The following is a 25,915-nucleotide window of genomic DNA, read 5'->3' on the forward strand; positions in this document are numbered from 1 at the left end:
ATCGTGTGATGAATGTCAAAGAATAGGTAATATCGGTAAGTGTCAAGAAATGCCTATGAATTATTCACTTGCTGTTGAACCATTTGATGTTTGGGGATTTGATTACACGGGACATTTTCCTTCCTCTAATGGGTATACACATATTTTGGTTGTTGTTGATTAAGTTACTAAATGGGTAGAAGCTATCCCAACCAGTAGTGCTGATCACAACACCTCTATTAAAATGCTTAAGGAAGTTATTTTCCCAAGGTTTGGAGTCCCTAGATATTTAATGACTGATGGTGGTTCACACTTTATTCATGGTGCTTTCCGTAAAATGCTTGCTAAGTATGATGTTAATCATAGAATTGCATCACCCTATCATCCCCGGTCTAGTGGTCAAGTTGAACTTAGCAATAGAGAAATCAAATTAATTTTGCAAAAGACTGTTAATAGGTCTAGGAAGAATTGGTCTAAGAAATTAGATGATGCACTTTGGGCTTATAGAACAACATATAAAAATCCTATGGGTATGTCTCCTTATAAAATGGTTTATGGAAAAGCTTGTCATTTGCCTCTTGAGTTAGAACATAAAGCATATTGGGCAGTTAAAGAACTCAATTATGATTTCAAACTTGCTGGTGAAAAGAGGTTATTTGATATAAGCTCATTAGATGAATGGAGAACCCAAGCATATGAAAATGCAAAGTTATTCAAAGAGAAAGTTAAAAGATGGCTTGACAAAAGAATTCAAAAGCGTGAGTTTAAAGTCGGAGAATATGTTCTTTTGTACAACTCTCGTTTTAGATTTTTTGTAGGAAAGCTCCTCTCAAAATGGGAAGGCCCATATGTCATCGAGGAGGTTTACCGGTTCGGTGCCATCAAAATAAATAATTCCGAAGGTACTAACCCGAAGGTTGTCAATGGACAACAAATAAAGCATTATATCTCAGGTACGCACATTAATGTTGAAAGTAATATTATCCAAACTTTGACACCGGACGAACACATAAAAGAGTCCTTCTAGAACACTCAAGAATCGTGAAAATAAGGAGGTACGTGATACGGTAAGTAAACGGACTCTGAAAAATCCACAAAAATATTTTTTATTAGTTTTGGAATATTTCAGAATTTTGGAAATAAAGAAACTTCCAGGAAGTGTCCCCTGGTGGGCACAAGACACGAGGGCCTAGCGCGCCCAGGTGGGTTGTGCCCACCTGGGACACCTTCCGTACTCCGTTTTTCTACCATGTACTTGTCCTCCAAGATAAAAAAAATCTATATATACTTCCCAAACCTGTTAACCACTGTATCGCGAAGAAAATCCTATATTCTCTTTTTCCTTGTTGTTTTTTGTCAGATCCCATCTACCATGGCTGCTTCAAGCTCCTCCAAGGACAAGTTCTTCAAGAACGTCATCAACCCATATTTGCGGGAGGTGGTGCAGCACCCTCAGGTCATTGAGATGCATGAGGGGGTGCTCCACCTTCGCGATGTGCCCTGCCCCAAGGGGACGGGAACTGTGGAAGCTAGGATTGAAGTTTTGGAGCAAGATGTCTTCCGATGCAAGGGGATGGTGGAGCGTGGACTCCATGACAATCACCTCATGATCACGGACCTCTCCCGTGATCGCAAGGTGGATGGCAAGTCCATGAAGGACATCATCTTCACCTTCAACGAGCAAATCAACTTCCTCCAAAGCCAGATCCATGACCTCCAAAACCAAGTCTTTGAATATGAGGCGATGTTTAAAGGTATGAGTTTGGCTGCTAGTTGTAGGACCCATGAGACTCACTCTTCCTCTTATGATGGTGGATCACTGCCATGGGAATCTGAGGACAAGGACTCTTCTTCATCACCACCACCATCTTCTTCACCACCAAAGGAGAACTGAGTATCGGGGGGTATGGGCACTTCCCTTGGCTTCCGCCAAGCTTGGGGGAGGTGCCCCGATATCGTATCATCCCACTATCTTTTTACTTTTACTTATCATAGTTTGATCTTTTTGCTTTAGATGAAATAAAGTTTAGTTCGATCCTTTCTTATTTGAGAGTTTGCTTAGTTATCTATCATTGTAATTGTGTGCAAGTTATATAATAAAGTTTAGTTTGAGTTTTTGATTTCTTTACTTTTATGTTGCAAATAAAGAAAAGAAAAGAAATAAGGAAGAAAGGAAATAAAATAAAGGAAATAAATCAATAAGATTATATACTAATCCTATGGTAGGTGATAGCACCACATAAGGAAAAGTATAAGTAAGAAAATTTATTAGAGATTAACAAACATAGCATTAGTCAATGATGTAACTCATGAAAGAATTAATAAGGGAAGAGAAGATTCACATATAAATATACTATCCTAGAAATCCTTTGTGATTGTGACCCCTCATCAAAATATTATATGCCAAAAAATTTGACGTTGGACAAGGAAGACAACTTAATTGTTTATGTTTGTTTATATTCATATAGAAGTCATATTGTCATAGATCCTTCAACATGTGGTGCTTGCCCCCTATTTTGCTAGCCAAAAATTCCACACTAAGTAAAGATACTACTTATGCATCCAAAAACCCTTGAACCTAAATCTTTTTCAAGTGTCCACCATACCTACCTAGGGATTGAGCAAGATCCCTCAAGTAAGTTGTCATCGGTGCAAAAAGGCAATAAAAATTTCTTCTAAATATGTGAGATCATTTAGTGTAAGTGAAAATTAAGCGTTGTACGAAATTGGATGACAAAGAATAAAAGCAACAAACTGCATAATAAAGGTTGTCATCTTAAGGGGCAATACAACATGACATTCTCTTGCACTAAGGGATTGAGCATGCAAACAAATAAGCGCATGGAAACCTTTTCTTCCCTCTTCGAAGGGCCTATCATTTACTTTTATGTATTTATTTTTATGCAAAGAGTCAAAGTTTTCCCTCTATTCCTTTTTATTTTCTCTTTTGGCAGGCATCATGTGGTGAGGTAAGATCTAGGCACATATGTCTAGTTGAATATAGATGGCATGAGTTATTATTGTTGACATCACCCTTGAGGTGAGTATGTTGGGAGGCGAAACTATAAGCCCGTATCTTTTTATGTGTCCGGTTCAGACGTTTTGCTCATTGGTACGAGGTGAGTGTTAGCAATCATAGAAGACTATATGATGGTTGAGTGTGTGGACTTGCTTAAAAGGCTCCGGCACGTGACTCTTCCTGAAAAGATGATGAATTGTAGGTGCAAAGTTGACTGAGAACATAGTTTGTTGGTTTTTAATAGAGTTTTTGCTTTATACTTCGATTATGTGATGAACTGTTACTTATTCATAGGAAGTATATGATGTAAGGTATGTGATAAAAGTCCTATGTTTAATTTTGTTGTTGTTATGATAATCAACATGATGCTTCTATGTCCGTATTTTGTTTTTATCGACACCTCTCTCTCAAAGCATGTGGACATGTTTTTCGATTTCGGTTTTCGCTTGCGGACAAGCGAGGTCTAAGCTTGGGGGAGTTGATACGTCCATTTTGCATCATGTTTTCTTACTGTTATTTATAATGTTTTTATCCATAATAATGCTTTTTGGAGTAATTCTAATGCCTTTTCTCTCATAATTTGCAAGCACACACACAAAGGGAGAATTCCAGTAGCTGGAAATCTGGACCTGGAAAAGCTATGTCAGGCTACGTATTCTGTACAACTCTAAATGGGCTGAAATTGACGAAGATTTTTTATGGAATATATAAGAAATATTGGAGCCAATAACTACCGGAGGGGGCCACCAGGTGGGCACAACCCACCTGGGCGTGCCAGGCCCCCCAAGCGTGCCCTGGTGGGTTGTGTCCTCCTCGGCCCACCTCCAATGCCCATCTTTTGGTATATAAGTCATTTTGACCTAGAAAAAATAAGAGGAGGACTTCCGGGATGAAGCGTTGCCGCCTTGAGGAGGAACTTAGGCAGGAGCACTTTTGCCCTCCGGTGGAGCAATTCCGCCGGGGGAACTTCCCTCCCGGAGGGGGAAATCATTGTCATCATCATCACCAACAACTCTCCCATCTTGGGGAGGGAAATCTCCATCAACATCTTCAATATCACCATCTCCTCTCAAATTCTAGTTCATGTCTTGTGTTCAATCTTGTTACCGGAACTATTGATTGGCACTTGTGGGTGACTAGTAGTGTTGATTACATCTTGTAGTTGATTACTATATGGTTTATTTGGTGGAATATTATATGTTCAGATCCAATATGCTATTTAATACTCCTATGATCATGAGCATGTTTATTATTTGTGAGTAGTTACCTTTGTTCTTGAGGTCACGGGAGAAATAATGTTGCAAGTAATCATGTGAATTTGATATGTGTTCGATATTTTAATAGTATGTATGTTGTGATTCCCTTAGTGGTGTCATGTGAACGTCGACTACATGAAACTGCACCATATTTGGGCCTAAGGGAATGCATTGTGGAGTAGAAATTAGATGGCGGGTTGCGAGAGTGACAGAAACTTAAACCCCAGTTTATGTGCTATTCCATAAGGGACCGATTGGATCCAAGAGTTTAATGCTATGGTTAGAATTTATTCTTAATACTTTTCTCATAGTTGTGGATGCTTGCGGGAGGGTTAATCATAAGTAGGAGGTTTGTTCAAGTAAGAACAACACCTAAGCACCGGTCCACCCACATATCAAATTATCAAAGTAGTGAACACAAATCAAACCAACATGATGAAAGTGACTAGATGAAATTCATGTGTACCCTCAAGAACGCTTTGCTTATCATAAGAGACCATTTTGGCTTGTCATTTGCCCCAAAAGGATTGGGATACCTTTCTGCATACTTGTTACTATTATCGTTACTTGCTCGTTACAAATTATCTTGCTATCAAACTACTCGCTGCTTACAAATTTCAGCACTTGTAGACATTAGCTTACTGAAAACTACTTATCATTTCCTTCTGCTCCTCGTTGGGTTCGACACTCTTAACTATCGAAAAGAGCTACAATTGATCGCCTATACTTGTGGGTCATCAGTTTCCTAGTAACTCCTCTAAAAATTATGGTAATTTCTACAACAATTCTTATGGAAATTATAATAAGATGCCCTCTGATTTTGAGAATAGTGTTAAATAATTTATGAGTTCGCAAAAGAATTTCAATGCTTTGATTCAAGAAAAATTGCATAAGATTGATGATTTTGCTAGGAATGTGGATAGAATTTCTCTTGATGTTGATTCTTTGAAACTTAGATCTATTCCACCCAAGCATGAGATCAGTGAGTCTCTCAAATCTATGAGAATTTCCATTGATGAGTGCAAAGAAAGAACCGCTAAGATGCGTGTGCTAAGCGAGATTGGTTTGTAAAAACATGTTCTTCTAGTTTCCGTGAAAATGATGATGAAGATCTTAAAGTGATAGATGTGACTCCTATTGAATCTTTGTTTTCCAATATAAATCTTGATAAAGATGGGACTAGAGATGAGTCAACTTTAGTTAAAAGGCGTCCCAATGATTCGGAGTTTTTAGATCTTGATGCAAAAATTGATAAAAGTGGGATTGGAGAGGTCAAAACTTTAAGTAGCAATGAACCCACTATTTTGGATTTCAAGGAATTTAATTATGATAATTGTTCTTTAATAGATTGTATTCCTTGTTGCAATCCATGTTGAATTCTCCTCATGCTTACAATCAAAACAAAGCTTTTACTAAACATATCGTTGATTATGATGCAATCTTTTGAAGAAATGCTTGAATTTGAAGTTTCTATCCCTAGAAAACTTTATGATGAGTGGAACCTACTATTAAGATTAAAATTAAATATTATGAGTGTCATGCTTTGTGTGATTTGGGTGCTAGCGTTTCCATGATTCCAAAAGCTTTATATGATGTGTTAGGTTTCCGTGAATTTGATGATTGTTCTTCAAATTTGCATCTTGCGGATCCCACTATTAAGAAACCTATGGGAAGGATTAATGATGTTCTTATTGTTTCAAATAGGAATTATATGCCCATAGATTTTATTATTCTTGATATAGATTGCAATCCTACATGTCCAATTATTCTTGGTAGACCTTTCCTTAGAACAATTGGTGCAATTATTGATATAAAAGAAGGAAACATTAGATTTCAATTTCCGTTAAGGAAGGGCATGAAACACTTTCCTATAAACAAAATTAAATTTCCTTATGAATCTATTATGAGAGCTACTTATGGATTGCATACCAAAGATGAAAATACCTAGATCTATTTGTTGGAGATATGCCCTAGAGGCAGTCATGTATGATGATATTTCCTATGTGTTTATGAATAAAGATAGTCCTTGGACATTATCAATGATGTGTATCAGCAAGTACGTGACTTGTTTGTGGGACTATGCATTGTATGATGACTGTCCTAAAAGGTCCCTAGTCGAAAGGGCTGTGTGGACGCGCAGCCAACTAGACTAGCATATGACACGGTCGACGGCTTGGTCTCACTAGCCATGGAGCATTGGATGCTAACCGGATAATATGGACTTGGAAGGATCTGGTCGGATTCGACGTAGTCGGATCCGAGTCGAGATTAGGTCTGAGTCGGATAGACCCAACTATGAGACGCAGCGATATGTCATCTGTGAGTCTCAACATATGTTCTATGTCCTAAGACCTGAGCTGACACATGTACACGCGATGGTGACAGACTTGCTTTGGGCCGACCAAATGCTACTCCGTGACTGGGTAGTTACAAAGGTAGGTTTCAGGCTTGTCCAGACCCATGCTGCGAGACATGGTCGAGCAAGATGGGATTTGCCCTCTAACCAGGAGAGATATACTCTAGGCCCCTCGTGTGATCTTACCAGGATAAGCATGGCCATGCGACAAGGATTATGAGATAATCCAGATAGTGGTCGGCATCACTGGAACGAGAAAGAGGTTGGGCTAGCACAAGGATGACAGACTCGCCTTGATCTTGACAACATATATCGTGTGGCAAAAGGAATGGAAGTATGATGTATAGGTTCGCTAACCAGCTTCATAGTCTGCTTGGTGTTCGGCATGCCTTGCTAGAGGCCGCTACCAACCGTGCAGTTCGGAGTTGATCCGAACTGCGACCAAGCCGACTTGAACCTAAGGGGTCACGCGCTTAAGGGAAGGAACCTACGAGGTCGGATCCGAGGAAACTGGTCGGATGTGATCCGAACTGTATTCGGATTGTGGCCGAGTATACTTATGGGCTTTAGGGTCCGTGCGAGGCCCAAGTGTTGAGCCCGCGACGGACACCTATATATATAGTGGAGGTGCCGCACACTCACGGGGTTGATCGCTTCGGCGCTGTCACTAGGGTTTGCATGTGTTGCGAATAGACACCTCCACTCGCCGCCAGTTGTGTGATCGGACCTAGCACTCCGCCGCACGACGTTCCTCCTGGACGCACAGATACTGTTAGAGGCGGTGCACTTGTGCCGCTCCGGCGAACCTGTACGTGGTAACCGACCACCGGTTGTACGAGGGAGATCGGACGAGGAGGAGATGATCCACGCGGACGCGCTGCCCCAACTCTTTTTCCGCTGCACGGCACTGTGCATCTAGTGGTAACGAACCGTAATCCATCTCCCGTAGCATGTTCTTGGTTGTTCTGCGTGTAGGAAATTTTAATTTGCAGTCGACGCACCCTACCGTAGATCCCAACAATGGTATCAGAGCCTCTGCTATAGGATTTGGATTCAGACCGTATGCATATTAGATATGTGGAGGCAATAGATGAGATCTGTTGTCATTGATAAGATTGGCTGTGTGCATGGTTGATGACATCAACTGCACATGGGGATCAATGTGGCTATGTTTTCTGTTGATTGGGACCGCCGTGTGCGTAGCGCCTTGTATTTCGTACACGATCACTCAAACCGGTAGAATGCGATTCTGTGCATAACTTTATTTTGCAGGGTTTGATGTGAATAGTATGGCTCATGTGTATGTGATGCATGTGTGTAAATTATACATGACCTGTGTGTCATGTTTGTCAGCCGGCAGGAGCCAAAGTGTTGTCATTATATTGTATAACGACATGCGTGTCGACTTGTGACTCTATGTAAAATCCATTACTAGATGTAGTAGTTGGATAATAGAGATCAGGTTGGTGGCTTGGCGTCCCGGCGTGACAAACAAGATGGAGTTCCTAGATGGTCATCGGAGTCGGAGCCAACCTAGAAGAACATCCATGAAGAAGTCATACTATTTCACAATATGTGTTTATTTGTGATTGTTATGCTTCCTTGTTTTCTATGCATGTTAGAATGGTAGAAAGATCCCTCATGAATATCAAGCGAATTGCCATCCCCGATGTTGCACCTTCGCACGTCAAGTACGTCTAGTAGTGGGCTCATAAAATTGGGGTGCTGCTAGGTGTCCTTGAACTGAAGGGTTCGTGTCGGACACGGACATGCACTGCATTAGGTTAACTTGACAAGGCTATCAAAATGGTTTTGGGCCTTGTGGCAAAAGAGGTCGGGAGCCGGGGTATGAGATACCTACCCGACCGACAGGAGTCGTATAGAGATACGATTAGCAAGGAGTTGCTTACCGGATAGGCATGTTGTCTAGCAGTGATGCTAAAGCTCACTAGTCGCATGTGCTAGTCGGATCCTGAATCACTGAGAGTTTGCGGAGGGATGCTGACTTCAGTGGGAGTATTTCTGTTTAAGGCTAGAATTACTCTACATAAACACATTGCTTAGTGATTGCATATTTTTCTGTTGTAGATCAATGGCACCACCTGCTCAACCCAACTTTGCATTGAAATCAATTCTGGAAAAGGATAAACTGAATGGAACAAACTTTACTACCTGGTATAGAAATTTGAGAATTGTTCTCAAGCATGATAAAAAGGAACATGTTCTAGAGGATCCGCTTCCAGAGGAACCTGCCGATAATGCTAGTACCACAACCAAGAATGCCTACCAGAAACTCGTTGATGAATCAAACGAGATCAGCTGCCTCATGCTGGCTTGTATGGAGCCCGATTTGCAGCAGCATTTCAAAGACGTTGGGGCTTTCGATATGATCGAGAGTCTCAAGAGCATGTTTCAGGTGCAGGCTAGGACCGAAAGGTTCAACGTCTGGCGATCCTTGATGGATTGTAAGCTGAAGGAAGGTGATCCACTGAGCCCGCATGTGATCAAGATGATCGGATATGTGCAAGCTTTGGATCGGTTGGGCTTCCCGCTCTTGGATGAGCTGGCTACTGATGCAGTTCTGGGTTCTCTTCCGCCCAGCTATGGGACGTTCATCTCGAACTATCATATGCATGGCATGGATAAGAAGCTCACTGAATTGCATGGGATGCTCAAAGTGGCAGAGCAGGATATTAAGAAAGGCACGCATCAAGTGTTGATGGTGCAGAAATCGGCTAAGTTCAAGAAGAGTTGGTCTAAGAAGAAGGCTAAGGCAAAGGGCACGGAGATGGTAACCTCCGCCGCTGCGCCGAAGTCTGGACCGGACTCAAAGACCATTTGCTATCATTGCAAGGAAACTGGTCACTGGAAGAGGAACTGTAGCAAGTGGCTTGCAGAGCATGGCAAGAAGGCCGGGAATGCTGCTTCAGGCAAAGGTACACTTGTTGCATATGTTATAGACATTTACCTTGCTGACATACCTAGTAGCTCTTGGGTATTTGATACCGGATCGGTTGTTCATATTTGCAACTCGATGCAGGGGCTGGTAAGAACTAGGCATGTGGCACAAGGGGAGATTGACATCAGGGTCGGCAACAAAGCAAGAGTTGCTGCGTTGGAGGTCGGCACGATGCAGCTCCAGCTTCCTTCTGGATTTATTTTGGAATTGAATAATTGTTATTACATTCCTGCACTTAGTCGGAACATTATTTCTGCCTCATGCTTGATGAGTCAGGGTTATGAATTCAATTTAAAGGACAATGGTTGTTCGATTTATTTGAATGGTATGTTCCACGGCTATGCACCCATTGTTGATGGGTTATTTATATTGAATCTAGAACAGGAACCAGTCTATAACGTGAATGTCAAGAGGCATAAGCCCAATGAGATAAATCCGACATACTTCTGGCATTGCCGGCTTGGACACATTAGTCTGAAACGCATGAAGAAGCTCCATGATGATGGACTCCTAACTTCGACCAACTTTGGGTCGTTCGAGACATGTGAATCATGCTTGCTCGGCAAGATGACTAAGTCTCCTTTCGCAAAGAGTTGTGAGAGGGCATCCGAGCTGTTGGAACTGATACACAGTGATGTGTGTGGACCAATGAGCACAACTGCCAGAGGTGGCTATCAGTACTTCGTGACTTTTACCGACGACTTGAGTAGATATGGATATATCTATTTGATGAGGCACAAGTCAGAGACTTTTGAAAAGTTCAAAGAGTTTCAAAACGAGGTGGAGAATCAGCTCGGCAAGACTATAAAACTTCTACGATCTGATCGTGGAGGTGAGTACATGAGCCAAGAGTTTGATGATCATCTGAAAAGCAGAGGTATAGTACATCAGCTCACACCTCCGGGTACGCCACAGAGAAATGGTGTATCAGAACGGAGGAATCGCACCTTGTTGGACATGGTTCGATCTATGATGAGCAAGTCGGATTTACCCTTGTCATTCTGGGGATACGCTCTAGAAACTGCAGCTTTCACACTTAACAGGGTACCATCAAAATCCGTAGACAAGACACCACATGAGATGTGGACCGGGAAGAGTCCCAGTTTGTCTTTTCTAAAGATTTGGGGTTGTGAAGCATTTGTCAAGAAACTTATGTCAGACAAGCTTACACCCAAGTCGAATAAATGCATATTCATGGGATATCCGAGGGAAACCTTGGGATATAACTTCTACAACCGGGAAGATAACAAAGTGTTTGTTGCTCGGAACGAGGTTTTCCTTGAGAAAGAGTTTCTCAGTCGGGAGGCCAGTGGGAGGACGGTCTGACTCGAAGAAATTCGAGGACCACTCGGGGATGTCTCGGCTAGTGATGAGATCATACCGGAGTCAGTCAGGGAACCCGTAGTGGAAGCGGCACCGGAACCACGGAGGTCGGAAAGATTGTGCAGAGTGCGTGATGTATTGTTGCTAGAAAGTGACGAGCCGGCCACATATGTGGAAGCGATGGTGAGCCCAGATTCCGAGGCATGACTGGAGGCCATGAGATCCGAGTTAAAGTCCATGGATGAGAATCAAGTTTGGGACTTGGTTGATCTGCCGCCTAGTGTAACAGCCATTGGTTGCAAATGGGTCTTTAAGAAGAAAACTGATGTGGATGGAAATGTTCAGATCCACAAAGCTCGGCTTGTCGCTAAGGGTTATGGACAAGTTCAAGGAATTGACTACAACGAGACTTACTCGCCGGTAGCGATGCTGAAGTACGTGAGGATCGTACTAGCCATAGCTGCATATTTAGATTACGAGATATGGCAGATGGATGTCAAGATGGCCTTCCTTCACGGAAATTTAACCGAGGACGTGTATATGATACAGCCTGAGGGTTTTGTCGATCCGACTAGCACTAGTAAGGTATGCAAGCTCAAGAGATCCATTTATGGGTTGAGGCAAGGATCTCGGAGCTGGAACATTCGTTTTGATGAGGTCGTCACTGGTTTCGGCTTCATCAAAAGCGAAGAGGACTCTTGTTTATACAAGAAGTCAAGAAGTTAAGTGGGAGCTCGATAGTGTTTTTGATCTTGTATGTGGATGACATACTACTGATCGGAAATGATATTTCGATGCTGAACTCGGTCAAGGAGTCATTGAATGGCAAGTTTTCGATGAAGGACCTTGGTGAGGCAATGTACATTTTAGGCATTAAGATCTATAGAAATAGATCAAGGAGGCTGCTCGGCTTAAGCCAGAGCACGTACATAGATAAAGTGTTGAAGCGGTTCAACATAAGTGAGGCAAAGAAAGGGTTCTTGCCACTCTCACATGGTATAAGGCTAAGTGAGACTCAGAGTCCTTCGACATCTGATGAGTGAAGCAGGATGAGTAGGATTCCATATGCCTCGGCAATCGGATCCATCATGTATGCCATGATATGTACGCAGCCTGATGTTGCTTTTGCAATAAGCCTAACAAGTAGATACCAAGCCAACCCAGGTGGGAGTCACTGGGCAGCGGTAAAGACTATTTTGAAGTACCTGAAAAGGACTAAAGAGATGTTCCTAGTTTCTGGGGGTGAGGAAGAGTTCGTCGTAAGGGGTTACGCCGATGCTAGTTTCCAAACCGACAGAGATGATTGTCGATCACAGTCCGGATTCATGTACGTCATGAACGGAGGAGCAGTGAGCTGGATGAGTTCCAAGCAAGATACGGTGGCCGATTCTACTACAGAAGCCGAATACATTGCTGCTTGTGAAGCTGTAAAGGAAGGTGTTTGGATTCGGAACTTTCTGGATGATCTTGGTATTTTCCCAGCCTCGGTAAAACTGTTGGACCTTTATTGTGATAATTCTGGTGCCATCGCACAAGCCAAGGAGCCGAGGAATCACCACAAGGTCAGACACATAGATCAAAAATATCACCTGATACGAACAATCGTAAAGAGTGGTGATGTAGAGTTATGCAAAATTCACACGGATGCAAATGTTGCGGATCCGTTGACTAAGCCGCTTCCACAACCCAAGCTTGAGGGGCACGTTAGAGCTATGGGAATTCGATGTCTATTTGATTGGCTCTAGTGCAAGTGGGAGACTGTTGGAGATATGCCCTAGAGGCAATCATGTATGATGATATTTCCTATGTGTTTATGAATAAAGATAGTCCTTGGACATTATCAATGATGTGTATCAGCAAGTACGTGACTTGTTTGTGGGACTATGCATTGTATGATGACTGTCCTAAAAGGTCCCTAGTTGAAAGGGATGTGTGGACGCGCAGCCAACTAGACTAGCATATGACACGGTCGATGGCTTGGTCTCACTAGCCATGGAGCATTGGATGCTAACCGGATAATATGGACTTGGAAGGATCTGGTCGGATTCGACGTAGTCGGATCCGAGTCGAGATAAGGTCCAAGTCGGACAGACACAACTATGAGACGCAGCGATATGTCATCTGTGAGTCTCTAGTACAACATATGTTCTATGTCCTAAGACCTGAGCTGACGCATGTACTCGGGATGGTGACAGACTTGCTTTGGGCCGACCAAACGCTACTCCGTGACTGGGTAGTTACAAAGGTGGGTTGCAGGCTTGTCTAGACCCATGCTACGAGACATGCTCAAGCAAGATGGGATTTGCCCCTCCGACCAGGAGAGATATACTTTGTGCCCCTCGTGTGATCCGACCAGTATAAGCATGGCCATGCGACAAGGATTATGAGATAATCCGGATAGTGGTCGGCATCACTGGAACGAGAAAGAGGTTGGGCTAGCACAAGGATGACAGACTCGCCTTGAGCTCAACACCATATATCGTGTGGCAAAAGCAATGGAAGTATGATGTATAGGTTCGCTAACCAGCTTCATAGTCTGCTTGGTGTTCGGCATGCCTTGCTGATACGTCTCCAGCGTATCTATAATTTTTGATTGCTCCATACTATATTATCTACTGTTTTGGACTATATTGGGCTTTATTTTCCACTTTTATATTATTTTTGGGACTAACCTATTAACCGGAGGCCCAGCCCAGAATTGTTGTTTTTTGCCTATTTCAGTGTTTCAAAGAAATGGAATATCAAACGGAGTCCAAACGGAATGAAACCTTCGGGAACGTGATTTTCTCACCGAACATGATCCAGGAGACTTGGACCCTATGCCAAGGCATTAGAGAGGCGGTCACGAGGGTGGGCCCCCCCCCAGGGCGCGCCCCCTGCCTCGTGGGCCCCTCGATGCTCCACCGACGTACTTCTTCCTCCTATATATACCTACGTACCCCCAAACGAACAGAGACGGAGCCAAAAACCTAATTCCACCACCGCAACTTTCTGTATCCACGAGATCCCATCTTGGGGCCTGTTCCGAAGCTCCGTCAGAGAGGGCCGTCATCACGGAGGGATTCTACATCATCATAGCCCCTCCGATGAAGTGTGAGTAGTTTACCTCAGACCTTCGGGTCCATAGTTAGTAGCTAGATGGCTTCTTCTCTCTTTTTGGATCTCAATACAAAGTTCTCCCCCTCTCTTGTGGAGATCTATTCGATGTAATCTTCTTTTTGCAGTGTGTTTGTTGAGACCGATGAATTGTGGGTTTATGATCAAGTCTATCTATGAATAATATTTGAATCTTCTCTGAATTCTTTTATGTATGATTGGTTATCTTTGCAAGTCTCTTCGAATTATCCGTTTGGTTTGGCCAACTAGATTGGTAGTTCTTGCCATGGGAGAAGTGCTTAGCTTTGGGTTTGATCTTGCGGTGTCCTTTCCCAATGACAGAAGGGGAGCAAGGCACGTATTGTATCGTTGCCATCGAGGATAACAAGATGGGGTTTATTTCATATTGCATGAATTTATCTCTCTACATCATGTCATCTTGCTTAAGGCGTTACTCTATTTTTAACTTAATACTCTAGATGCATGCTGGATAGCGGTCGATGAGTGGAGTAATAGTAGTAGATGCAGAATCGTTTCGGTCTACTTGTCACGGACGTGATGCCTATATACATGATCATGCCTAGATATTCTCATAACTATGCTCAATTCTGTCAATTGCTCAACAGTAATTTGTTCACCCATCGTAGAATACTTATGCTCTTGAGAGAAGCCACTAGTGAAACCTATGGCCCCCGGGTCTATTCTCATCATATCAATCTCCATCACTTTAATCTTGCTTTCCTTTTTACTTTGCTTTAACTTTTTACTTTGCATCTCTATACCAAAAATACCAAAAATATTATATCTATCATACCTCACTCTCGTAAGTGACCGTGAAGGGATTGACAACCCCTAATCGCGTTGGTTGCGAGTAGCCATCTTTTTGTGCAGGTACGAGGGACTTGAGTGTGGCCTCCTACTGGATTGATACCTTGGTTCTCAAAAATTGAGGGAAATACTTACGCTACTTTGCTGCATCATCCCTTCCTCTTCGGGGAAAACCAACGCAAGCTCAAGAGGTAGCAAGAAGGATTTCTGGCGCCGTTGCCGGGGAGTCTACGCAAAAAGTCAACATACCAAGTACCCATGACAATCCCTATCTCTCGCATTACATTATTTGCCATTTTCCTCTCGTTTTCCTCTCCCCCACTTCACCCTTACCGTTTTATTCGCCCTCTCTCTCTGTCTATCCTCCCTCTCTTGCCCGTTTGCTCTTGTCTGCTCGTGTGCTAGTTTGTTTGCTTGTCGTCATGGCTAGTCCTCTTTCTGCTCCTTTGTCCCCCGAGTTTGAAGTCCTTCACTTCAAACAAAAGCAAGGAGAAAACTTAAAGGATGCTTGGTTTAGAATGATGGAATCTTATTGTAAATGCACCCTAGAAGTAAATTTCAGAATTTTGCTTCGCAATTTTTATGTTGGACTTAATATGTCTCATAGACAACTTTTGGATTGTGTTGCCAAAGGCAATTTTATTGAAATTGATCACAGTATCGCACATGAAATTATGGAAGGTATAGTAGGAACTTTACCTCACAAAAGGGGCCCCATCATACCCAAGAGGAAATGCAAGTTTTTGAGAAAATTTGCAAAGTAACTAAGATTTTACAAAAATCTATTGAACCTCTTAAGAGCGTTAGCGGAAATCTTCACCGCATGAATATGTTGATTACTCTTTGCAATAAGCAGTTGTATTCTTTAGATCTCAAGGTCTTTGAATATGAATGAAACGTAAGGAACCTCCCGGATTCGAGCATAACATCGCTAAAAAAATTTAAGAATCAAGATGGCAATACCTAGATCTATCCTCGCTTTTATGCCTAGCTAGGGGCGTTAAACGATAGCGCTTGTTGGGAGGCAACCCAATTTTATTTTTATTACTTGCTTTTTGCTCCTGTTTAGTAATAAATAAATTATATAGCCTCTGTTTTGGTTGTGTTTTTTGTGTTTAATTAGTGTTTGTGCCAAGTAGAACCGTTGGGAAGACTTGGGGAAAGTCTCGTTGAACTTGCTGTAAAAAACAGAAACTTTAGTGCTCACGAGAACTGCTGTCATTTTTATTTGAAGAGTGCTATTTAGTTAATTATTTTTGCAGATGATTAATAGATAAATTCCTAACGTCCAGAAATTTATTTTAGAATTTTTGGGGTTCCAGATCTTGTGCTAGCTACAGATTACTACAGACTGTTCTGTTTTTGACAGATTCTGTTTTTCGTGTGTTGTTTGCTTATTTTGATGAATCTATGGTTAGTAAAATACTTTATAATCCATAGAGAAGTTGGAATACAGTAGGTTTAACACCAATATAAATAAATAATGGGTTAAATACAGTACCTTGAAGTGGTCTTTTGTTTTCTTTCGCTAACGGAGCTCACGAGTTTTCTACTTTAAGTTTTGTGTTGTGAAGTTTTCAAGTTTTGGGTGAATTCTTTTGATGGATTATGGAAGAAGGAGTGGCAAGAGCCTAATCTTGGGGATTCCCATGGCACCCCCAAGATAATCCAAGGACACCAAAAAGTCAAAGCTTGGGGATGCCCCGGAAGGCATCCCCTCTTTCGTCCACTTCCATCGGTAATTTACTTGGAGCTATATTTTTATTCACCAACATGATATGTGTTTTGCTTGGAGCGTCTTGTATTATTTGTGTCTTTCATTTTTAGTATGCCCCAATCATCCTTGCTGTACACACCTTTTTAGAGTGCCATACATGAATTAAAATTTGATAGAATACTCTATGTGCTTCACTTATATCTTTTGAGCTAAGTAGTTTTGCTCTATGTGCTTCACTTATATCTTTTGAGCGTTATAATTTTGCTCTATGTGCTTCACTTAGATCTTTTCGTGCACGGTGGTGGATTTGTTTTAAATAAACTATTGATCTCTCATGCTTCACTTAAATTATTTTGAGAGTCTTAATAGCATGGTAATTTGCTTAATAATGACATGCTTGGTATTCAAGATTTGTGAAACTTTCTTTTGAGTGTGTTGAATACTAAGAAAATTTGGATGCTTGATAATTGTTTTGAGATATGGAGGTAATGATATCAAAGTCATGCTAGTAGAGTAATTGTGAATTTGAGAAGTGCTTGAGTTAAAGTTTGCAAGTCCCGTAGCATGCATGTATGGTAAACGTTATGCAACAAATTTGAAACATGAGGTGTTATTTGGTTGTCCTCCTTATGAGTGGCGGTCGGGGACAAGCGATGGTCTTTTCCTACCAATCTATCCCCTAGGAGCATGCGCATAATACTTTGGTTTTTGATGGCTTGTAGATTTTTTCAATAAGTATATGAGTTCTTTATGACTAATGTTGAGTCCATGGATTATACGCACTCTCACCCTTCCATCATTGCTAGCCTCTACGGTACCGTGCATTGCCCTTTCTCACATCGAGAGTTGGTGCAAACTTCGCCGGTGCATCCAAACCCCGTGATATGATACGCTCTTTCACACATAAACCTCCTTATATCTTCCTCAAAATAGCCACCATACCTACCTATTATGGCATTTCCATAGCCATTCCGAGATATATTGCCATGCAACTTTCCACCATCCAGTTTATCATGACACATCCATCATTGTCATATTGCTTAGCATGATCATGTAGTTGACATAGTATTTGTGGCAAAGCCACCGTTCATAATTTTTTTCATACTTGTCACTCTTGATTCATTGCATATCTCAGTACACCGCCGGACGCATCCATATAGAGTCATACTTTGTTCTAGTATCGAGTTGTAATCATTGAGTTGTAAATAAATAAAAGTGTGATGATCATCATTTAATAGAGCATTGTCCCCAAAAAAAAGAAAGGCCAAAGGAAAAAAAAAGAAGGCCCAAAAAAAGAAAAGAAATAAAAAGGGGCAATGCTACTATTCCTTTTTCCACACTTGTGCTTCAAAGTAGCACCATGTTCTTCATATAGAGAGTCTCTTGAGTTATAACTTTCATATACTAGTGGGAATTTTCATTAAAGAACTTGGCTTGTATATTCCAACAATGTGTCTACTCAAGTGCCCTAGGTCTTCGTGAGAAAGCAAGTTGGATGCACACCCACTTAGTTTCTTTTGTTGAGCTTTCATACATTTATAGCTCTAGTGCATCCGTTGCATGGCAATCCCTACTCCTTGCATTAACATCAATTGATGGGCATCTCCATAGCCCATTGATTAGCCTCGTTGATGTGAGACTTTCTCCTTTTTTATCTTCTCCACATAACCCCCACAATTATATTCTATTCCACCCATAGTGCTATATCCATGGCTCACGCTCATGTATTGCATGAAAGTTTATGAGTTTGAAATTATTAAGGTATGAAACAATTGTTTGGCTTGTCATCGGGGTTGTGCATGATGAGAGCATTCTTGTGTGAAGAAAATGGAGTATGACTAAACTATATGATTTTGTAGGGATAAACTTTCTTTGGCCATGTTACTTTGAGAAAACATAATTGCTTTGTTGGTTTGCTTGAAGTATTATTTTTCTTTATGTCAATATGAACTTTTGTCTTGAATCTTCCTAATCTGAATATTCATACCACAATTAAGAAGATTTGCATTGAAATTATGCCAAGTAGCACTCCGCATCAAAAATTCTCTTTTTATCATTTACCTACTCGAGGACGAGCAGGAATTAAGCTTGGGGATGCCTGATACGTCTCCAACGTATCTATAATTTTTGATTGCTCCATGCTATATTATCTACTATTTTGGACTATATTGGGCTTTATTTTCCACTTTTATATTATTTTTGGGACTAACCTATTAACCGGAGGCCCAGCCCAGAATTGCTGTTTTTTGCCTATTTCAGTGTTTCGAAGAAACGGAATATCAAACGGAGTCCAAACGGAATGAAACCTTCGGGAACGTGATTTTCTCACCGAACGTGATCCATGTGACTTGGACCCTACGCCAAGGCATCAGAGAGGCGGTCACGAGGGTGGGGGGCGCCCCCTAGGGTGCGCCCCCTACCTCGTGGGCCCCTTGACGCTCCACCGACGTACTTCTTCCTCCTATATATACCTACGTACCCCCAAACGAACAGAGATGGAGCCAAAAACCTAATTCCACCGCCGCAACTTTCTGTATCCACGAGATCCCATCTTGGGGCCTGTTCCGGAGCTCTGCCGGAGAGGGCCGTCATCACGGAGGGCTTCTACATCATCATAGTCCCTCCGATGAAGTGTGAGTAGTTTACCTCAGACCTTCGGGTCCATAGTTAGTAGCTAGATGGCTTCTTCTCTCTTTTTGGATATCAATACAAAGTTCTCCCCCTCTCTTGTGGAGATCTATTCGATGTAATCTTCTTTTTGCGGTGTGTTTGTTGAGACCGATGAATTGTGGGTTTACGATCAAGCCTATCTATGAATAATATTTGAATCTTCTCTGAATTCTTTTATGTATGATTGGTTATCTTTGCAAGTCTCTTCGAATTATCCGTTTGGTTTGGCCAACTAGATTGGTAGTTCTTGCCATGGGAGAAGTGCTTAGCTTTGGGTTCGATCTTGCGGTGTCCTTTCCCAGTGACAGAAGGGGGAGCAAGGCATGTATTGTATCGTTGCCATCGAGGATAACAAGATGGGGTTTATTTCATATTGCATGAATTTATCTCTCTACATCATGTCATCTTGTTTAAGGCGTTACTCTGTTTTTTAACTTAATACTCTAGATGCATGCTGGATAGCGGGCGATGAGTGGAGTAATAGTAGTAGATGCAGAATCGTTTCGGTCTACTTGTCACGGACATGATGCCTATATACATGATCATGCCTAGATATTCTCATAACTATGCTCAATTCTGTCAATTGCTCAACAGTAATTTGTTCACCCACCGTAGAATACTTATGCTCTTGAGAGAAGCCACTAGTGAAACCTATGGCCCCGGGGTCTATTCTCATCATATCAATCTCCATCACTTTAATCTTGCTTTGCTTTTTTACTTTGCTTTTACTTTTTACTTTGCATCTCTATACCAAAAATATGATATCTATCAGATCTCACTCTCGTAAGTGACCATGAAGGGATTGACAACCCCTAATCGTGTTGGTTGCGAGTAGCTATCATTTTGTGCAGGTACAAGGGACTTGAGCGTGGCCTCCTACTGGATTGATACCTCGGTTCTCAAAAACTGAGGGAAATACTTACGCTACTTTGCTGCATCATCCCTTCCTCTTCGGGGAAAACCAACGCAAGCTCAAGAGGTAGCACTTGCTAGAGGCCGCTACCAACTGTGCAGTTCGAAGTTGATCCAAACTACGACCAAGCCGAGTTGAACCTAAGGGGTCGCGCGCTTAAGGGAAGGAACCTACGAGGTCGGGTCCGAGGACACTGGTCGGATGTGATCCATACTGTATTCGGATTGTGGCCGAGTAGACTTATGTGCTTTAGGGTCCATGCGAGGCCCAAGTGTTGAGCCCGCGACAGACGCCTATATATATAGTGGAGGTGCCTCACACTCACGAGGTTGATCGCTTCGGCGCTGTCACTAGGGTTTGCATGTGTTGTGAATAGACACATCCACTCGCTGCCGGTTGTGTGATCGGACCTAGCAGTCCGCCGCACGACATTCCTCCTGCACACACGGATACCGTTAGAGGCGGTGCACTTGTGCCGCTCCGGCGAACCTGTACGTGGGAACCGACCACCGGTTGTACGAGGGATATCAGACGAGGAGGAGACGATCCACGCGGATGCGCTGCCCCAACTCTTCTTCCGCTGCATGGCACTGCGCGTCTAGTGGTAACGAACTGTGATCCATCTCCCGTAGCATGTTCTTGGTTGTTCTGCGCATGGAAATTTTAATTTGCAGTCGACGCACCCTACCGTAGATCCCAACACTATTTGTGTTTTTTATGCCTAGCTAAGGGCGTTAAACAATAGCGCTTGTTGGGAGGCAACCCAATTTTATTTTTGTTTTTGCTTTTAGGTTCTGTTTTGCAATAAATAATTCATCTAGCCTCTGGTTAGATGTGTTTTTTTGTTTTAATTAGTGTTTCCGCCAAGTAAGACCTTTGGGATAGCTTACGGTGATAGTTGATTTGATCTTGCTGAAAAACAGAAACTTTTGCACTCAGGAAAACAATTCTCATTTTTAACAGAAGCGTGATAAAATACTAATTCTTTTTGCATAAGATTAATAAACAAATTACCTAGGTTTTCCTAATTTTTCAGAATTTTTAGAGTTACATAAGTATTCAAAATATCCAGATTACTACAGACTGTTCTGTTTTTGACAGATTTTGTTCTCTATGTGTTGTTTGCTTATTTTGATGAATCTATGGGTAGTATCAGGGGGTATGAACCATGGAAAAGTTGGAATACAGTATATATTACACAAATATAAATAAATAATGAGTTCACAATAGTACCAAAAGTGGTGATTTATTTTCTTTTACTAACGGAGCTTATGAGATTTTCCGTTGAGTTTTGTGTTGTGAAGTTTTCAAGTTTTGGGCAAGGATTTGATGGACTATGTAATAAGGAGTGGCAAGAGCCTAAGCTTGGGGATTCCCAAGGCACCCCAAGGTAATATTCAAGGACAACCAAGAGCCTAATCTTGGGGATGCCCCGAAAGGCATCCCCTCTTTCATCTTCGTCTATTAGTTACTTTACTTGAGGCTATATTTTTATTCACCACATGATATGTGTTTTGCTTGGTGCGTCTTGTATGATTTGAGTATTTGCTTTTTAGTTTTGCCACAATCATCCTTGTTGTACAAAACTTTTGAGAGAGACACACATGAATCGTGATTTATTAGAATACTCTATGTGCTTCACTTATATCTTTTGAACTAGGCAATTTTGCTCTAGTGCTTCACTTATATCTTTTTAGAGCACGGCAGTGGTTTTATTTTATAGAAATTGTTGAGCTATCATGCTTCACTTATATTATTTTGAGAGTCTCCAAACAACACGGTAATTTTCTTTGGTTATAAATTTAGTCCTAACATGATAGGCATCCAAGAGGGATATAATAAAAACTTACATATAAAGTGCATTGAATACTATGAGATGTTTGATTCCTTATGATTGTTTTGAGATATAAAGCTAGTGATATGAGAGTCATGCTAGTGAGTAGTTGTGAATTTGAGAAATACTTGTGTTAAAGTTTGTGTTTCCAGTAGCATGCACGTATGGTGAATCCTTATGTGATGAAGTCGGAGCATGATTTATTTATTGATTGGCTTCCTTATGAGTGGCGGTCGGGGACAAGCGATGGTATTTTCCTACCAATCTATCCCCCTAGGATCATGCACGTAGTACTTCGTTTCGATGACTAATAGATTTTTGTAATAAGTATGTGAGTTATTTATGACTAATGTTGAGTCCATGGATTATACGCACTCTCACCCTTCCACCATTGCTAGCCTCTCTAGTACCGCGCAACTTTCGCGGTGCCATAAACCCACCATATACCTTCCTCAAAACAGCCACCATACCTACCTATTATGGCATTTCCATAGCCATTCCGAGATATATTTCCATGCAACTTCCACCGCTCCGTTTATTATGACACGCTCCATCATTGTCATATTGCTTTGCATGATCATGTAGTTGACATCGTATTTGTGGAAAAGCCACCGTTCATAATTCTTTCATACATGTCACTCTTAATTCAATGCACATCCCGGTACGCCACCGGAGGCATTCATATAGAGTCATATTTTGTTCTAAGTATCGAGTTGTAATTGTTGAGCTATAAGTAAATAAAAGTGTGATGATCTTCATTATTAGAGCATTGTCCCATGTGGGAAAGGATGATGGAGACTATGATTCCCCCACAAGTTGGGATGAGACTCCGGACAAAAGATAAAAAAAGAGGCCAAAAAAATGAGAGAAGGCCCAAATAAAAAATGAGAGAAGAAGAGAGAAGTGGCAATGTTACTATCTTTTTACCACACTTGTGATTCAGTGTAGCACCATGATCTTCATGATAGAGAGTCTCTTATATTGTCACTTTCATATACTAGTGGGGATTTTCATTATAGAACTTGTCTTGTATATTCCAATGATGGGCTTCCTAAAATTGCCCTAGGTCTTCATGAGCAAGCAAGTTGGATGCAGACCCACTTAGTTTGTTTTGAGCTTCCAAAAACTTATAGCTCTAGTGCATCCATTGCATGGCAATCCCTACTCACTCACATTGATATCTATTGATGGGCATCTCCATAGCCGTTGATACGCCTAGTTGATGTGAGACTATCTCCTTTTTGTCTTCTCCACAACCACCTTCTATTCCACCTATAGTGCTATGTCCATGGCTCACGCTTATGTATTGCGTGAAAGTTGAAAAAGTTTGAGAACATCAAAAGTACGAAACAATTGCCTAGCTTGTCATCAGGGTTGTGCATGATTTAAATATTTTGTGTGTTGAAGATGGAGCATAGCCAGACTATATGATTTTGTAGGGATAAGATTTATTTGGCCATGTTATTTTTAGAAGACATGATTACCTTGTTTGTATGCTCGAATATTGTTTTTATGTCAATATTAAACTTTTTTTGAATCATACGGATCTGAACATTCATGCCACAATAAAGAAATTACATGGATAAATATGTTAGGTAGAATTCCACATCAAAATTTAGTTTTTATCATTTACCTACTCGAGGACAGGCATGAATTAAGCTTGGGGGTGCTTGATACGTCTCCAACGTACCTATAATTTTTAATTGTTCCATGTTATTATATTATCTATTTTGGATGTTTTATATGCATTAATGTGTTATTTTATATTATTTTTGGGACTAACCTATTAACCTAGAGCCCAGTGCCAGTTCCTCATTTTTTACCTGTTTTTGAGTTTCACAGAAAAGGAATACCAAATGGAGTCCAAACAAAATAAAACCTTCGAGATGATTTTTCTTGGACCAGAAGACAACCAAGAGACTTGGAGATGAAGTCGGAGGAGCCACGAGGCGGCCACAAGGACGGAGGGCGCGCCCCCCACCTTTGTGGGCCCCTCGTGCACCTCCCGACCTAATTCGTGTGCCTATATATTCCCATATATCCCCAAACCAACAAGGGCATCCACGAAAACACGTTTCCACCGCCGCAACCTTCTGTACCCATGAGACCCCATCTAGGGACCTTCTTCGACACCTTGCCAGAGGGGGATTCGATTACGGAGGGCTTCTACATCAACTTTATTGCCCTTCCGATGAAGCATGAGTAGTTTACCTCAGACCTATAGGTCCATAGCTAGTAGCTAGATGGCTTCTTCTCTCTCTTTGATTCTCAATACCATGTTCTTCTCAATGTTCTTGGAGATTTATTCGATGTAATACTTTTTGCGGTGTGTTTGTAGAGATCCGATGAATTGTGGATTTATGATCAGCTTATGTATGAATATTATTTGAGTCACCTCTTGTAACATCCCAAATTTTCAATTTGGAATGTTATACATTAGGACATCAAGCATATCATATTTTATTTTGCTTTTGGTTTTGATCCTAGAAAATCCTAAGCAACTCAAGGACCCACAAAGAGAGTTGGGGATTTCGTTATTTACATATTTGAGTTTTCTCAAATTATGTAAACAGGATCATTTGATTTTATTTATTTTATCATCAATTATTTCTATTACAAAAATATGAGAGAGGGAATAAAATGACTTTCCCAAAATATAGAAATATTGAGGATTTAATAAAAAAAATCAAATAAGATTTATTTCGGAGTTTTTCGGTGTTTTTAATTGAATTTAGGAAAAATGCGCGTTTTTCAAAGTTGTAGTTTGGGCCCAGGTAAATGTTCACTTTATCGGGCTTGATTTTAGGAACCCGGCAAAATTTATTTCGTGATTTTTGGAGTCCGTTTAGTATTTCTTTTTATTTTTCTTCCAAGCGGAATTTTAAAAAAACGCGTAACCGACTCTGGGCCGTACCCGGCCAGGACTCCATCGGCCGGGGGCCTTTAAGCCGCCGCCCCGGCCCGGGAGAGAGCCAGCGCCCAGCCTAACCCTAACCCTAGCTAAGCCGCCGCCGCCACCGCCATCGGAGCTGCGCGCCTTTCGAGGTTCGCCGTCGCCTCGTTTTCCGTGCTGTTTAAAAAAAAATTATGTTCGTCGTTTTTCTCTTTTCGTCGGATTTTCTGCGGTTATTTTCTGATCGCGATTTCTGATCCGAGTTTCGTTTTAGTATAACTTTTCGCTCGTTTATCGGAATCAGGCGATTCAAGCGCCTGGAGTTTCGTCTCGAAACCCTCTTTCCGAATAATCAACTTAAACATGTTTTTGCTACTGTAAAATTTGCCCTAGATCCAGATTATTAGAACGAAGTTGTTTTCTTTCGCCGTTTGATTTCTTTTGCTTCGTTCGATTTGATTTTTTTTGCCAACCGGAGTTCTTAAGTTGAACCTTCTGGTTAGATCTCTTATTTGAGTTTTACCTGTGCATTAGATGAGTACTTATTGTATGCTTGTTTGATTGTCTGCGATAGAATACCCGGAGTGCGCCGCGTGTTACTTCGAATCTCTAGGTTACGCGGATCATCAGCAAGGCAAGTAACACTTTGATCATACCTTTTTCTACAACCCAGTTTCATTGCATTAGATCAATCCTCACACATTGCATGATTAGGATCTAATTAAATTGTGGGATGGGAAGTAGATGAGGTAGTGCCTATTACCTGTTTATTATCAAACCTTTGGGAGTTACTTCTACGTTTGCCTATTATGCCATGCTATGCTAGTAGACGTGGATTGGGTGAGTGATATCCATGACAGATGTGAGATTTATAATTAAGGGTTTATCTAAGGTGGCAACCTAACACACATCTGGGTGGATTGAGGCACCTGGGGTTACCAGGACTTGCCTGTTTTCTTTTGGACCGCCACCCAGGCTCAAAGGGATCATGAGATTATTCATACTAGAAACTTCCGTGTGCAGCCACAAGCCATTATGGGCTCTGGCATAGTTGACTAAGTTGTGCGAACTC

Source organism: Triticum aestivum, chromosome 6A (genome assembly GCF_018294505.1).
Source record: "Triticum aestivum cultivar Chinese Spring chromosome 6A, IWGSC CS RefSeq v2.1, whole genome shotgun sequence".
In the NCBI taxonomy this organism is placed as follows: Eukaryota; Viridiplantae; Streptophyta; class Magnoliopsida; order Poales; family Poaceae; genus Triticum; species Triticum aestivum.